Here is a 15420-nt window from a genome sequence, read left to right as displayed (position 1 = left end):
CGCCATGCAAGTGGACAAAACAGGAAAAAATTTGCTCATATAGTTTGCATCAAAATGGAAGTTAACTGCAAGAGGAGAAAAATCTTATTGTTCCTGTCCACCAACATGGCCACCGTGACGTCACATGCAAACCATCAATTATTGGTCGCGAGGACAAACGAACGGACAACAAAATAATGCGCCTAGACTAAAAAAACAATGGAGCCGCAGGTTATCTGGGTCCAGTGAAAACAGAGCTACAAAAAGGTGAAGGCCTGCTGTTCCGAGAGAGCGAAGATGTGAGACGTTTGTTACTATGGGGAGAAGCACAAATTGCCCGCCTCACGGAAACAACAGTCTGCGAAATTTACATGTTTAAGAGACCGGTAACGGAATTATTAAAATCTTCGTTATTTTTAAAGACAACTCTTAACCTCGGCCTTTTCCCTTTTTTTAAGGTTACCCGGGACCTTCAGAGGTGTCTTCAGAGGTGTCTCGCGTCCAAGCGATGTAGCGCGTCCGGTTTAAACTGTAGATACCTGAACCCTTATATCAAATTAAAGCTTATAGAGCTGGCTATCCAACTAAGCCAAGAATTTTGAAATAAAATGAATTGCCGAATTTTTAGCGCTGTTTTCTCGAATAAATTTTTTTCACTTGGAGGAGCCACTTCAAAGAGCTAAAACTCAAAAGGAATTTGTTCGTTTGCCTTCAAATTTGGACAGTAGCTAGTTTAACATATAAACAACAAAAACGTGTCTGCGAATTTTTTCTTTCGAAATATTTTTTCTCCGAGAGTGATTTTTGTACGATTACTCCACATTTTTTTCATCCTATTTCGAAAATGCTCTATAACTTTTCACTGCGATTGAGTATGGCAAAACGCAGACACGTTTTTTTAGCGCTTTGGGTCAGGAATCTGAGGAGCAAATTAAATTAGCAAAAAACAAAATTCACTTAGACTTGTAGCTTTAAAAAGGTGATTCGGACGCTCGCAATTAGGGGTCGTGAAAAATTCGACAATTTATTTTACTTCAAAATTCTTGGCATGGTTTGATAGTCAGCTCTATAAGCTTTAATTTGATATAAGGATTTAGGTATCTACAGTTTAAACTGGACGCGCTACATCGCTTAAACGCGAGACACCTCTGAAGGTCCCGGGTAACCGTTAAGGTGCTCTTTCCAGCAGTGTCAATGAAGTTTCGTTACCTGGCCAACATCAAAATCTAAAATAACCGTGATAAACATCTATATTTGCAAAACAGACGAGTCATGACGAAGCATTCGTTTGATATGGCGTTACATCCCCGCCAACTGATTCAAGGTTTGCTTTCGATGTTCAAATTTATCATTTACCCTTGTTCTTCACCATGCGGCATTTGAGTTTTATAATTCAACATTGTTACGTACGATGCGACATTAGTGTCACAATGAGACATTGGAGTTTTACCTTCAAACATTTCCGTTTTGTACGCGACATACGACTTTTTCCAATTGTACATCGGTTTCACATTTTAAAATAATAGTTTCCACTCACCATTCGAGTTTCGCATTTTTAATGGCAAGATTTCATTTAATATTCAAGTATCATCATTCAACATTCAAGTTTTAAATTGAACTTCACGGATGAATGGTTGACCTTTAGTAGCAAATCCGCAGTAGGAACAGAGCATGGGCGCAAGGAGTAACGCAAGCACGACACACGAGACAACTACACGACCGCTCCACAGCAGCACGTGTACGATGGATTCTAATGCCAGGAACGCAAGATCAACGCTTCGTCGTGTAGCAGAACAGCTACTTACAGAATTTTTTTGGATAAAACTAGTAAGCAGCACGTCTGTGAACTCTTACAGTTGTAAAACGATTTCTCCTATGCGTTTAGTGTGACTAACGCACACTTCGTCAGGGAGTTTTACAATACAACATAAGTGACCTGTATATATACCTACATGAAAGACTAAAATAAATTTTACATTACGTAAAACCGCACCTACGCTAGCGGATTTACATGTAGGAAACAGGCGAAAAGGTGTGACATATATTGTGCGTGCACAGTTTTAGCTAAAACTGTGGGCCCCAAAAAATTTTGTACAGCCTATTTACATAGATTAGCTAAAGTTACAGTAGACTTGTAAAAGACAGTGCAGTCCAAATCTGGTAGTATTCGGCTAATAACATGCTTGATACATGCGTGACTGCAGTTAACGGTGGTTTTAAAGTCAATAGTCTTGTTAACCCCTGACCTTTTGTGAGGTTTACTTCTAAGCCAACCCTTCCTGTCACTGTAACGTATTGCGCGAAACAGTGGAAGCAAAAATCTGAAGGGATAACCTCTCAGCCGTAGACGTCTCCAAAATTTCTCCCTAGTCTCAGCGAAGGACGCAAAGGAAGAACTATTTCTAGCGTACCTTATTAATTCCCCCTTAATAAAGGCTTTCTTATTGCTAGAAGGGTGAAACGACTCGAAAGGTATCCCGGGGTAGTCAATCGGAAAATTATTCGATAAATCGGTATCTATCGATAAATTGAACTTAAACGATATCGTCGACTTCATCGGTCAATCGATCAAATTCGATACTCACACGCCGACGAAGTGTTAATGTTCTCGATTGTATCGGATTCATCGATCGTTTTCGAATCGATAAAAATTATCCTGTTTCCGTTGAGGGAGCGTTTGATTGTGACTCTTTAAATTTAGACTTTCTAAGGCGGCAATGAAATGATTTGTTCACAAGCACTGTACAAGAAACCAAAGAGACTGCATTATGATTTTCTTCCTGGTTTTATTGTTCGATTAACCGGGTTCGAATACAGACATAAATTATTTTTCCTTTTCCGGCTTCTCGGCTTCAAGGTTATCGTCTAAATTTTCTCTTTTTCCTTTGTTACGCTGGTTTTGAAACCATGTTTTAACCTAAGAAATATGGGGAACAAGAAGAATTTAGATTACGAGCCCGAGGGCGTCTAGATGATTTGTTCATATCAGTTACTCAAAAAATCACGAAAATCTTTTCGTTTAAAGACTGGGTGATAGAGCAACGAGCGTACGATTGTGTTACATCAGCAAATAAATAAAACTGTGGAATAATCAACCAGAGATCAATATCGGATTTAAAAAATTACAACACACGCTGTGTAATACTTAAAGTCTGTAGAAAAGATGAAGCAATCTTTATCGTTTAACGAACAGGGAAGTTGTTATAAGTGTCTCTGCGAGTTCTTTAATATCTTTTGGTGTTTCCGTTTCGAAAATTAGAACGATAATTCAGTTTCGACTGAATTCGATATTTATCAGTAAAATCGATAGCCCTGATTCAAAAATCGATGATTATCGATTACTCACAACGAAATCTTTCATCGATTTTTATCGAATTTCGAAAAAATTAATCGATTTTTATCGATTGTTATCGAATGCTATCGATTATCGATATTATCAATTGACTACCCATGGGAAGGTATGTACAGATATTTGTAAAGAGTTTTAGCTAAAACTGTGGGCCCCAAAAAATTGTGTCACGCACAAAATATGTCACTCCTTGCACACCTTTTCGCCTGTTTCCTACATGTAAATCCGCTAGCGTAAGTGCGGTATTACGTAATGTAAAATTTATTTTAGTCTTTTATGTAGGTATATATACGGGTCACTTATGTTGTATTGTAAAACTCCCTGACGAAGTGCGCGTTAGTCACACGAAACGCATAGGAGAAAATAAATCGTTTTACAACTGCAAGAGTTCGCAGACGTACTGCTCACTAGTTTTATCCAAAAAATTCTGTAAGTAGTTGTTCTGTTGCACGACGAAGCGTTGATCTTGCGTTCCTGGCATTAGAATCCATCGTACACGTGCTGCCGTGGAGCGGTCGTGTAGCTGTCCTTGCGTTACTCCTTGCGCTCTGTTACTACTGTGGATTCGCTACTAAAGGTCAACCATTCATCCGTGAAGTTCAATTTAAAACTTGAATGTTGAATGATGAAACTTGAATATTACATGGAATCTTGCCATTAAAAATGCGAAACTCGAATGGTGAGTGGAAACTATTATTTTAAAATGTGAAACCGATGTACAATTGGAAAAAGTCGTATGTCGCGTACAAAACGGAAATGTTTGAAGGTAAAACTCCAATGTCTCATAGACTGCAAGCAGTCCCTTTCTGGATAGTCGAGAGGTTGCGCGAAATAGCCGAGCGCGAAAAAAAGCTAGAGCGAACGAGCGGAAGGGGGCTTGGGGAGCTCGCTCCAGTCTCGCTGCGCTATGAGCACCATCTCGACTAACCAGAAAGGGACTGCTTGCAGTCTAAATGTCTCATTGTGAAACCCTAATGTCGCATCGTAAGCAACAATGTTGAATTATAAAACTCGAATGTCGCATGGTGAACAGCAATGCTGAATAACGAAACTCAAATGTCGCATGGTGAAGAACAAGGGTAAATGATAAACTTGAACATCGAAAGCAAACCTTGAATTTCGGCGGGGATGTAACGCCATACATTCGTCATCAACCTTCAGCACAATATTATTATCCGGGGCTAAAATATATCGTGTAATTTGGTGATGAAGATATGAGTATCGATTGCCTGAGCAACAAGATGCCCTTAATCGGCATTACACGAAATGCTTAATGAAGCCCCATTTATTCCTTCTTATAAGATTAAATTTAGAGATACAGTTTTTTCGCTTATATTTATAGCCAATTCGTTGGTCAAAGTACTGACTAAAGGAGCGTCACCAATCGAAGACAAAGAAAGGATTTGACAAAAAAAAAAAAAAAAAAAAACCTATTGGGACTTTCGGGAAACGCAAGGGGTGGAGATTGTTTTCATTCCAGTATGAGATGATATTGATATTTTAGGCAACATGAATTTCATTCTGAAATGAAAAGTTTGAAACTATGTGAAGCTACTGTATCCTCCCTTCGGAATTGAAATAATTGAATGGTTTTAATCAGAGAGACTGCGTGATATTTAATCGTTGTGTTACTTGGGAATCATACCGGGAAAGACTCTGCAATAACGTCATGACCCCGCTGAACTGGTCTGGGTCAGCCTTTGCGTTAAATTATTTGATCTGTTTGTGAAAGCGTTGTTTCTTCGCTGTGAACTCTCCCAATTTCCACCGTTTCCACTTTTGAGCACTACCTAGAAGTTATTATTTCGATTTACCGCTTGAAAAACGTTTGTTTTCTTTCTGAAAACGGCAGATCAGAGTCTAAAAATTCATACATGTGGCCGCCATTGAATGAAAACAACCTTCTAAATGGTGATTTGCATTGACGTCACACAGGTAGAGATGAGTGGTTCCCCTCCCTGGTGATACACGCGCCGATAATGGATTTTGATTGGGCCGTTTTTGTTGAATACAATCAGAACAATAGATCCCTACTAGGGGAGGACATATTTTAATGCATAAACAAGATGCCTGCTACACTGGCATTACGCGTGATGCTGGGGCTGATTCATTTATTCCAACTGTATGCTTCGCCGATTGATAAATCTATCCTTGCTAATGGAATAGTTTGAGTCACGACGATTGAGTTACGTTGTTTCCCTTGTATTACGTGACCCAGACTTTCACTGGAAATTTTTGAAATTCCATTACGATAACATAAGCCTCTCAATGACCTCTCTTCAGTCTCGCGTCGTGGTCTAAGACTGTGTAACAAAGCACGATTCCTTCGCCATGAACTCACCAATTTTCACCGTTTTAAATGTCGAGTGCTTCTTAGAAGTTATTCTTTCGATTTGCCGCTTCAAAATGGTGAAATTTCCGTTTGAAAACGGCACACTTGAGTCCAGAACATGTTATAAACAATATGGCGCGACAATTTAATGCACTTTTAATTAAGAAATCAAATGATGCGTTGACGTCACACAGGTAAGGGTTAGTGGGTCCCCTCCCTCGCGATATAAGCGACAAAAATGGATTTTGATTGGCCTGCTGTTGTTGAAGACAATCAGAACAATACATCCCGAGTAGGAGAGGGGAGAGTTTAATGAATAAATTAATGTACACATTTGTAGCTACGAGGAAGAAAAAAAAAAACAAAAAAAAAAAAAGAAATCGACCCGTTTTTAGACACGGTATGCCCCCTCAGGGCATCCCGCGTAATTAATGTGTCGATTTGTGGACACGACGAAGAAAAAAAAAACAAGATGCCTATACTGGCATATACGCGAGATGCTGGGGCTAATTCATTTATTCCAACTGTATGCTTCGCCGATTGATAAAACTATCCTTGCTAATGGAATATTTTGAGTCAAGAAGATCGCGTTACGTTGTTTCCCTTGTGTTACGCTACAAAGGGTCTCACCGGAAATATCGGAAATTCCATTACGATAATGTAAGCTTCTCAATGTTAGTCTCCCATCGTAGTTCGGGACTGTCAAACAAAGTACGATTCCTTCGCCAGGAACTCTCCAATTTCCACCGTTTTAAATGTCGAGTACTTCTTAGAAGCAAAAGAAAAATGATTTTCTCTTGTTAGAAGTTATTCTTTCGATTCACCGCTTCAAAATGGTGAAATTTCCGTTTGAAAACGGCACACTTGAGTCCACAACACAAGTGTTAACAATATGGCGCCACAATTTAATCTAGTCTTAATGAAGAAATCAAATGATGCGTGACGTCATACAAGTAGGGGTGAGTGGGTCCCCTTCCTCGCGATATAAGCGACAAGAATGGATTTTGATTGGCCTGCTTCTGTTGAAGACAATCAGAACAATACACCCCGAGTAGGAGAGGGGAGGGTTTAATGAATAAATTAGTGTACAGATTTGTGGCTACGAGGAAGAAAAAAAAGCAAGATGCCCGCTATACTGGGATTACGCGTGATGCTGTGGCTGATTCATTTATTCAAAGTGTATGCTTCGCAGATTTATAAAACTATCCTCGCTAATGGAAAAGTTTGAGTCACGAAGATCGCGTTACGTTGTTTCCCTTGTGTTACGCTACTCGGGGTTTCAAGGGAAATTCCGCAAATTCCATTACGATAATGTAAGTGACCTCTTTTCAGTCTGCCATCGTGATCTAAGACTGTGAAACAAAGCACGATTCGTTTGCCAGGAACTCTCGAAGATGCTGTGGCTGATTCATTTATTCCAACTGTATGCCTCGCCGATTGATAAAACTATCATTGCTAATGGAATATTTTGAGTCAAGAAGATCGCGTTATGTTGTTTCCCTTGTGTTACGCTACTGAAGATCTCACCGGAAATTTCGGGAATAACGTAAGCTTCTCGATCACCTCTTTTCTGTCTCCTATCGTGGTTCGGCACTGTCAAACAAAGCACGATTCCTTCGCCAGGAACTCTCCAATTTCCACCGTTTTAGATGTCGAGTGCTTCTTAGAAGTTATTCTTTCGATTCACTACTTCAAAATGGTGAAATTTCCGTTTGAAAACGGCACACTTGAGTCCACAACATGTTAACAATATGGCGCCACAAATTTAATCCAATCTTAATAAATATATCAAATGATCCGTTGACGTCATACAGATAGGGCTGAATGGGTCCCCTCCCTCGCGATATAATCGACAAGAATGGATTTTGATTGGCCTGCTGTTGTTGAAGACAATCAGAACAATACATCCCGAGTAGGAGAGGGGTGAGTTTAATGAATAAATTAATTTACACATTTGTGGCTACGAGGAAAAAGAAATCGACCCGTTTTTAGACACGGTATGCCCCTTCAGGGCATCCCGCGTAAAAAGATACCCGACCGAAACCTAGACACGGCCAGCCCTACGGGCATTCCGCGTAAAAATTGTAGCCCTGCCTGAAATTTGCCATGAAATCGTGCTCTTATTTGTAAAGTTGAGTAAACACCTTAAAATATCGCGGGATGCCAGAATAATGACGTCACTTCTGTTACCAGGGACTTCGTGCACAAGTGTTATGCTTCTTTTATTTTACGTGCGTGTTGGTGATGATGCACTCTTTCGTTTTTAATACTCATCCAGTCAGTAATATGTAATATTTGCAGCAGCCATAATCGTATCTTTGAGCTATTACAGAACCTTATTTTTGAATTTTAAAGGAAGGAATAAAGTAGTAAAATAAAAATTCTGAACTTCACAAAAACATATAAATACACAATTATACCTTTAATTTCAAACTTCAAATTCCATGATCTATTTTTTTTCTTATCACCAGTTTTCCTCTAAAACTAATTGGCATCTGATAAGCAACACCAGTCTCATTATATAGTAATAAGGGGGGTTAGCCTTTTGTCCAATAGGCAAAATTGGTCGCATTAATGATCAGCTTTGTGAGTGGTCCGAATATGAAAATTATCCGGTTTTAAAATATCGAATCACTTGTCATCATGTGATTCGCGTAAGGTTATTTATTCTACTAGCTTTTTATGCATTATGCCCCTATTTCTTAATGTTTCTATGTAAATACTTTAGCACCCTCAAGCACTTTGGCGACTTAGTGATTCAAAGACATTACAATATTGCATATTAATATGCATGGTTTATCTAAGTTATCCTTAACACCGAACTTGGTACGGACCGTTGAAAGGTCGAATCGTCGATCACTTTTAGCGTTTATTTTTAGAATTAAATCTAGCTCCAAGAACTCATGATCACTGATTCGAAGAAATCGAATAAACATGACGAGATTCACGAGGTGCTGAAATAGCGGATCCCTACTGGTTTTGCCCAAGTAAATAGCAACAGATGCGTTTGTCTGTAAACATGGCGCATCCGGCGCTGCACAGAGTAAAAGTTCTGGCTATGAACTAAAAGACGTACTGTAAAGCGTCGAGCACTCAAAGCTATAAAGCGATGGTACTCGCAATAGCTCTTTTCAATGTCAAAACAGGAAAACAGTCGGGTTTGTCGCGTCCAACCAGGGTTGTTTATTAAATGTTTCCGTTTAATTAATGCCCAACGAAACGGGAAACACTGCTACGGTTCAGACTCACCACAAATCACAGAAAATAGAAGTCAAACTATTTTCCGTAATCAACTAATCAGCACAAAGGTTTTCATATGCAATTGTTGTTTGGTCAAAGCCGCAAATCTAAACCGAATGATCACCTTCCTTTCAAAAGTATGCTTTGAATTATGTTTCGTATCCAGATCTTTCTTTATTCAACCAGTGCCGCTCGTTGTAAATTTCCCAAAACTTAAAAAATCTCCATATTTCCACTTACTGCCCAAATAACCCCGCTATACTTACATTTAAAATATCACTATCAAATGGCCTATTTTGTACTCTCAGAGGGTAGGAATTTTTTCCTTAAACATCAGTTGAAAAAGCGTATACGGTCAGTCTCTTTCACGAAACTGTCTCCTTGCTGGCTAACTATTTTCGCTAGTTATTGGGAAGCTTCCGACCGCATCATATAACGCTCCTAAGCAGTGCAAGGAATTGTTATCAACCCTAGCAGCCTCATGCCGCAGGAAAATGGTATACAAACATTCAGTTGGTCATGCCAAAATTACATTCCTCAAGGTCTTCTAATACAGCGAATTTCCGTAGAGTAAAAGTTTGATATTTGTTTCCTCGCCGTCAGTTAACACTTCGAACTTGATACCAATATTTTGCTCCTCGAATTGCCTGAAGTTATTCTGTGTGATCACGTTCTTTGCTAATTAAAAGAGCCGCTATTCATCAATGGTGACCATAAGAAGCTTAAAACAAAGAACATTTTTATTTCCAGGGGCGTTGGAACCCACTTACTAAATCATCCATGACTGTCCGGCTAAGACATCAATCAAGTCGAATTTGGATGGCGCCATATAGTGTGACAGGTAGAATCAATTCTGGCTCGGCATTTTTCATTTCATGTTTCAAAACCTTTCTAGCACAAAAGTACCTCCAATTTGCAATAATTGAGTCTGAGAACAAATAATACTGCTTTCTCTGTTAAAGCACAGAACCCCCTCACTTTTACCTGTACGACACAGATACACTGGACCTACTTTACCAAACCCCTTTGTTTTTTTTTTTTTTAAGGGATTACTCCAGTGTCCTTGTTTTTGATAGAATCTTAATCATCTGGATTGCGTTTCCAAATTATTTCCTCCATGCCGTTTAGCCGACATGCCGAAAGGCAAGGAAAAAAAAGAATTGCTCTCTTAAAAAAAATAGAATACTAAGAACAAATGACCTGGTCAACTGTGTTGATGAAACCAACCATTCGTATAATCGGGATAGTGAGAAGTGAGAATAACTCTTGTGATTGATTTTTGGAAAAGAGTGAAGATTGAGTGAACCAGCATACTTCTTTTTACAGTATACTCTAGTGGTATACCAGTATACCGCGAGAGTTTAATTAGCCACATGGGTCGCTGATACATAGAGGCATGTGGAGTCCTCTAAAGAACTGAAAGTAACTAGAATACGACAAAATTTCAGTATGGAAAATATGTCTATCCACACTAAACGTTTGATCTTTCATAAAGTCTCAAGGGAAAGAAACTTCCTCGATTTAAATTTGGTTTAACTGATTAAGTATTTAATGAAGCTATCAGAATTTCCCGTTACGACTGGGTGACATCGACAATCGACGGCCAAGAACATCGACAAAGAGCCGATGAAAACAAAAGCGACCTTCTAGAATACTTCTTCCATTGGAAACTGAGAGGTCAATATGATTGTGCTGACGAACTTTATTGGAGTTTAAAAATTCACAGGAACGCATAGGTTCTACTTTTCATTGGCAAAGTGTTTTGCAGTGTAGAAAAGGAGCTAATAACAGAAACTGTGGTATTGCGTCAGTGGGAGGGTAGAGACGAATCAGTGTTTGGTTTAATCAACAGATCGAGTCAGTGATAAGTAATTTAGTCACCGAGAAATTTCAAAGCTGAGGTTTCGAGTGTTAACCCTTTATCAGAGCGGATCACAGTTTGCAGTGTATTGAGTTGTTATGATGATTGCGGTGTAATTAAAAAGTAAAAACAAATGATAGGCTCGTATTTGGTTTACCATCCAGTCCAAAACTATTTAAGGTATAAAGTTATTACTTGCTTGAGTTTAAAAATAACACATCTGAAGCTCGGCCTTGCAAACTAGAGATTCTGTTTCAAGAAATATCTTGGAAAGTGTATACTAGCTAGGGTGTGAGAAATACGTGCACCCTACATGACAGGCTAGTGCCGACATTAAGCCCTTAACCGAAAAGCACGGGAAAAGAATACTGCGAAAAAATTGAAGTGAGAACTTAACGATTTCTCCTCAACTCTTCAACAACCGCTTAAATTGACTGTAGCAAAAATAATACTTCTTATTGAAGATTGAACTTACCTTCTAGATATGTCGTCGCCAGACCCTCAAGAAAATAAAAGGATTTGTTATCATTATGACTACATTTATCATCATTGAAATACAAATCTGACATGCCCTAGCTAAACCATGCCAATCAAGTAGACAACCTTTATCTTTATCCAACAGAGCGCAGCTTAATTTATTTTTAAACTCGAATGAAGTTCGTCAGCACAATCATGACGGTGATGCGGTTTTGCGTTATTTTTAGTGCGGTTTTGCGGAAATTTTTATTTTAACCTGCGGTACTGCGGCTGAATAGAATTTTTCATTTATTTTTGTAACCCAACGTGTAACACTGAATAGACTAAATGCAGCTTGTATCAGCCTGGAGAGAAAGTCGTTTTCTGTTCCATACTTGGATCGGCATACCTCATATAATGCTCAATTTTGTAATATGAAGACTGAAAACCGATGGGAAAAGTTGCTAAAAAAAATTCTTTTACAGCCCAAAGGCGAAAATAAATTCTTAACAAGACAAAATTGCCCAATTCCCCCCCCCCCCTCAAAAATAAAATGATCCATCTCTAACATGCAGTATATATAAATGCATTACCATTAACATGTTGAGAGTCGAGACTGATATGTCCAGACCCTGTCGAGAGTAAATTGTCAAGCCTAATAATTCATTGATTTTATGGATTTTTGTGTGTTAGTCCAAGAAAGGAGCCATTGGTCATGAAATCAGAACAACGGATAAATACATTTGATGGAATTTTTTAATAATCAATCCTTCACGTGATTACGTGTGTGCGGCTGTTTTTTTTTTTTTTTTTTTTTTTTTTTTTGCTGAATGAACAGTCTTGGAAACAGCACAGTATATATTATATTGCAGTGCGATGATCTTACGTTGATTAACATCGACGTACGTAGGTACACGTTCACCAGAATACATAAGGTCACATTTCTAATGGATCGGAATGCCGGACCTTAAGTCTTGATGACGGCATGTTCCACATTTGTGACTACGTCTTCGGTATTTTGGTAAATTTTGATGCGGTATTGCGGTTTTTTTACGTTTTGCTGCGCGGTTTTGCGGTTTTCAGACCACCTTTACGCCCCCCTTCATTAAACGGAAACATTTTGTGAGAATATTTTTACCGTTTAATAATAAACAACCCTGGTTGGACGCGACAAACCCGACTGTTTTCCTGTTTTGACATTGAAAAGAGCTATTGCGAGTACCATCGCTTTTATAGCTTTGAGTGCACGACGCTTTACAGTACGTCTTTTAGTTCAGAGCCAGAACTCTTACTCTGTGCAGCGCCGGATGCGCCATGTTTACAGACAAACGCGTCTTTTGCTATTTAAAACCAGTAGGGATCCGCTATTTCAGCACCTCGTGAATCTCGTCATGTGGTATTGCGTCAGTGGGAGGGTAGAAACGAATCAGTGTTTGGTTTAATCAACAGATCGAGTCAGTGATAAGTAATTAAGTCACCGAGAAATTTCAAAGCTGAGGTTTTGAGTGTTAACCCTTTATCAGAGCGGATCACAGTTTGCAGTGTATTGAGTTGTTATGATGATGGCGGTGTAATTAAAATAGTAAAAACAAATGATAGGCTCGTATTTGGTTTACCATCCAGTCCAAAACTATTTAAGGTATAAAGTTATTACTTGCTTGAGTTTAAAAATAACACATCTGAAGCTCGGCCTAGCCTGCAAACTCGAGGTTCTCTCTCAAGAAATATCTTGGAAGGTGTATACTAGCTAGGGTGTGAGAAATACGTGCACCCTACATAACAGGCTAGTGCCGACATTGAGCGCTTAACCGAAAAGCACGGGAAAAGAACTCGCGAAAAAATTGAAGTGAGAACTAAACGATTTCTCATCAACTCTTCCGTTGTACATCCGCTAAAATTGACTGTAGCAAAAATAATATTCCTTATTGACGATTGTCAAGAAAATAAAAGGATTTGTCATTATTATGACTACATTTAACATCTGACATGCCCTAGCTAAACCATGCCAATCAAGTAGACAACCTTTATCTTTATCCAACAGAGCGCAACTTAATTTATTTTTAAACTCGAATGAAGTTCGTCAGCACAATCATATTGATCTCTTGTTTCCAATGGAAGAAGTATTCTAGAAGGTCGCTTTTGTTTTCATCGGCTCTTTGTCGATGTTCTTGGCCGATTGTCGATGTCACCCAGTCGTAACGGGAAATTCTGATAGCTTCATTAAATACTTAATCAGTTAAACCAAATTTAAATCGAGGAAGTTTCTTTCCCTTGAGACTTAATGAAAGATCAAACGTTTAGTGTGGATAGACATATTTTCCATACTGAAGTTTTGTCGTATTCTAGTTACTTTCAGTTCTTTAGAGGACTCCACATGCCTCTATGTATCAGCGACCCATGTGGCTAATTAAACTCTCGCGGTATACTGGTATACCACTAGAGTATACTGTAAAAAGAAGTATGCTGGTTCACTCAATCTCCATTCTTTTCCAAAAATCAATCACTAGAGTTATTCTCACTTCTCACTATCCCGATTATACGAATGGTTGGTTTCATCAACACAGTTGACCAGGTCATTTGTTCTTAGTATTCTATTTTTTTAAGGGAGCGATTCTTTTTTTTCCTTGCCTTTGTGCATGCCGGCTAAACGGCATGGAGGAAATAATTTGGAAACGCAATCCAGATGATTAAGATTCTATCAAAAACAAGGACACTGGAGTAATCCCCTAAAAAAACAAAAACAGAGGGGTTTGGTAAAGTAGGTCCAGTGTACCTGAGTAGTACAGGTAAAAGTGAGGGGGTTCTGTGCTTTAACAGAGGAAGCAGTATTATTTGTTCTCAGACTCCATTATTGCATATTGGAGGTACTTTTGTGCTAGGAAGGTTTTGAAACATGAAATGAAAAATGCCGAGCCAGAATTGATTCTACCTGTCACACTATATGGCGCCATCCAAATTCGACTTGATTGATGTCTCAGCCGGACAGTCATGGATGATTTAGTAAGTGGGTTCCAACGCTCCAGGAAATAAAAATGTTCTTTGTTTTAAGCTTCTTATGGTCACCATTGATGAATAGTGTCTCTTTTAATTAGCAAAGAACGTGATCACACAGAATAACTTCAGGCAATTCGAGGAGCAAAATATTGGTATCAAATTTGAAGTGTTAACTGACGGCGAGGAAACAAATATCAAACTTTTACTCCACGGAAATTCGCTGTATTAGAAGACCTTGAGGAATGTAATTTTGGCATGACCAACTGAATGTTTGTATACCATTTTCCTGCGGCATGAGGCTGCTAGGGTTGATAACAATTCCTTGCACTGCTTAGGAGTGTTATATGATGCGGTCGGAAGCTTCCCAATAACTAGCGAAAATAGTTAGCCAGCAAGGAGACAGTTTCGTGAAAGAGACTGACCGTATACGCTTTTTCAACTGATGTTTAAGGAAAAAATTCCTATCCTCTGAGAGTACAAAACAGGCCATTTGATAGTGATATTTTAAATGTAAGTATAGCGGGGTTATTTGGGCAGTAAGTGGAAATATGGAGATTTTTTAAGTTTTGGGAAATTTACAACGAGCGGCACTGGTTGAATAAAGAAAGATCTGGATACGAAACATAATTCAAAGCATACTTTTGAAAGGAAGGTGATCATTCGGTTTAGATTTGCGGCTTTGACCAAACAACAATTGCATATGAAAACCTTGGTGCTGATTAGTTGATTACGGAAATAGTTTGACTTCTATTTTCTGTGATTTGTAGTGAGTCTGAACCGTAGCAGTGTTTCCCGTTTCGTTGGGCATTAATTAAACGGAAACATTTAATAAACAACCCTGGTTGGACGCGACAAACCCGACTGTTTTCCTGTTTTGACATTGAAAAGAGCTATTGCGAGTACCATCGCTTTATAGCTTTGAGTGCACGACGCTTTACAGTACGTCTTTTAGTTCATAGCCAGAACTTTTACTCTGTGCAGCGCCGGATGCCCCATGTTTACAGACAAACGCATCTGTTGCTATTTACTTGGGCAAAACCAGTAGGTATCCGCTATTTCAGCACCTCCTGAATCTCGTCATGTTTATTCGATTTCTTCGAATCAGTGATCATGAGTTCTTGGAGCTAGATTTAATTCTAAAAATAAACGCTAAAAGTGATCGACGATTCGACCTTTCAACGGTCCGTACCAAGTTCGGTGTTAAGGATA

General features: G+C 38.8%; 1 long non-coding RNA gene and 1 pseudogene across 2 annotated transcripts in view; both read right to left on the bottom strand.

Moving 5' to 3' along the window:
• Positions 1-6782, bottom strand: part of LOC146457221 (uncharacterized) — a 176522-nt gene extending 169740 nt beyond the window's left edge. Inside the window, exons 1-2 of the long non-coding RNA XR_014858567.1 lie at positions 6707-6782; positions 5670-5917 (exon numbers count right to left, since the gene is read on the bottom strand). This is a non-coding gene — a long non-coding RNA (uncharacterized LOC146457221). The remainder of the gene's footprint in view (positions 1-5669; positions 5918-6706) is intronic.
• LOC146457220 (uncharacterized) overlaps positions 1-11361 on the bottom strand; it is a 61335-nt pseudogene extending 49974 nt beyond the window's left edge. Inside the window, exon 1 of the transcript XR_014858574.1 lies at positions 11237-11361. The product of XR_014858574.1 is annotated as an uncharacterized LOC146457220 (transcript). The remainder of the gene's footprint in view (positions 1-11236) is intronic.
• Between the last annotated feature and the right edge of the window lie 4059 nt (positions 11362-15420).

This window comes from Pavona decussata, unplaced genomic scaffold (genome assembly GCF_977016875.1).
Source record: "Pavona decussata unplaced genomic scaffold, jaPavDecu1.1 SCAFFOLD_245, whole genome shotgun sequence".
NCBI lineage: Eukaryota > Metazoa > Cnidaria > Anthozoa > Scleractinia > Agariciidae > Pavona > Pavona decussata.
Note: the sequence above shows the minus strand (reverse complement) of the source record. Positions and strands in the feature narration are given on the sequence as shown.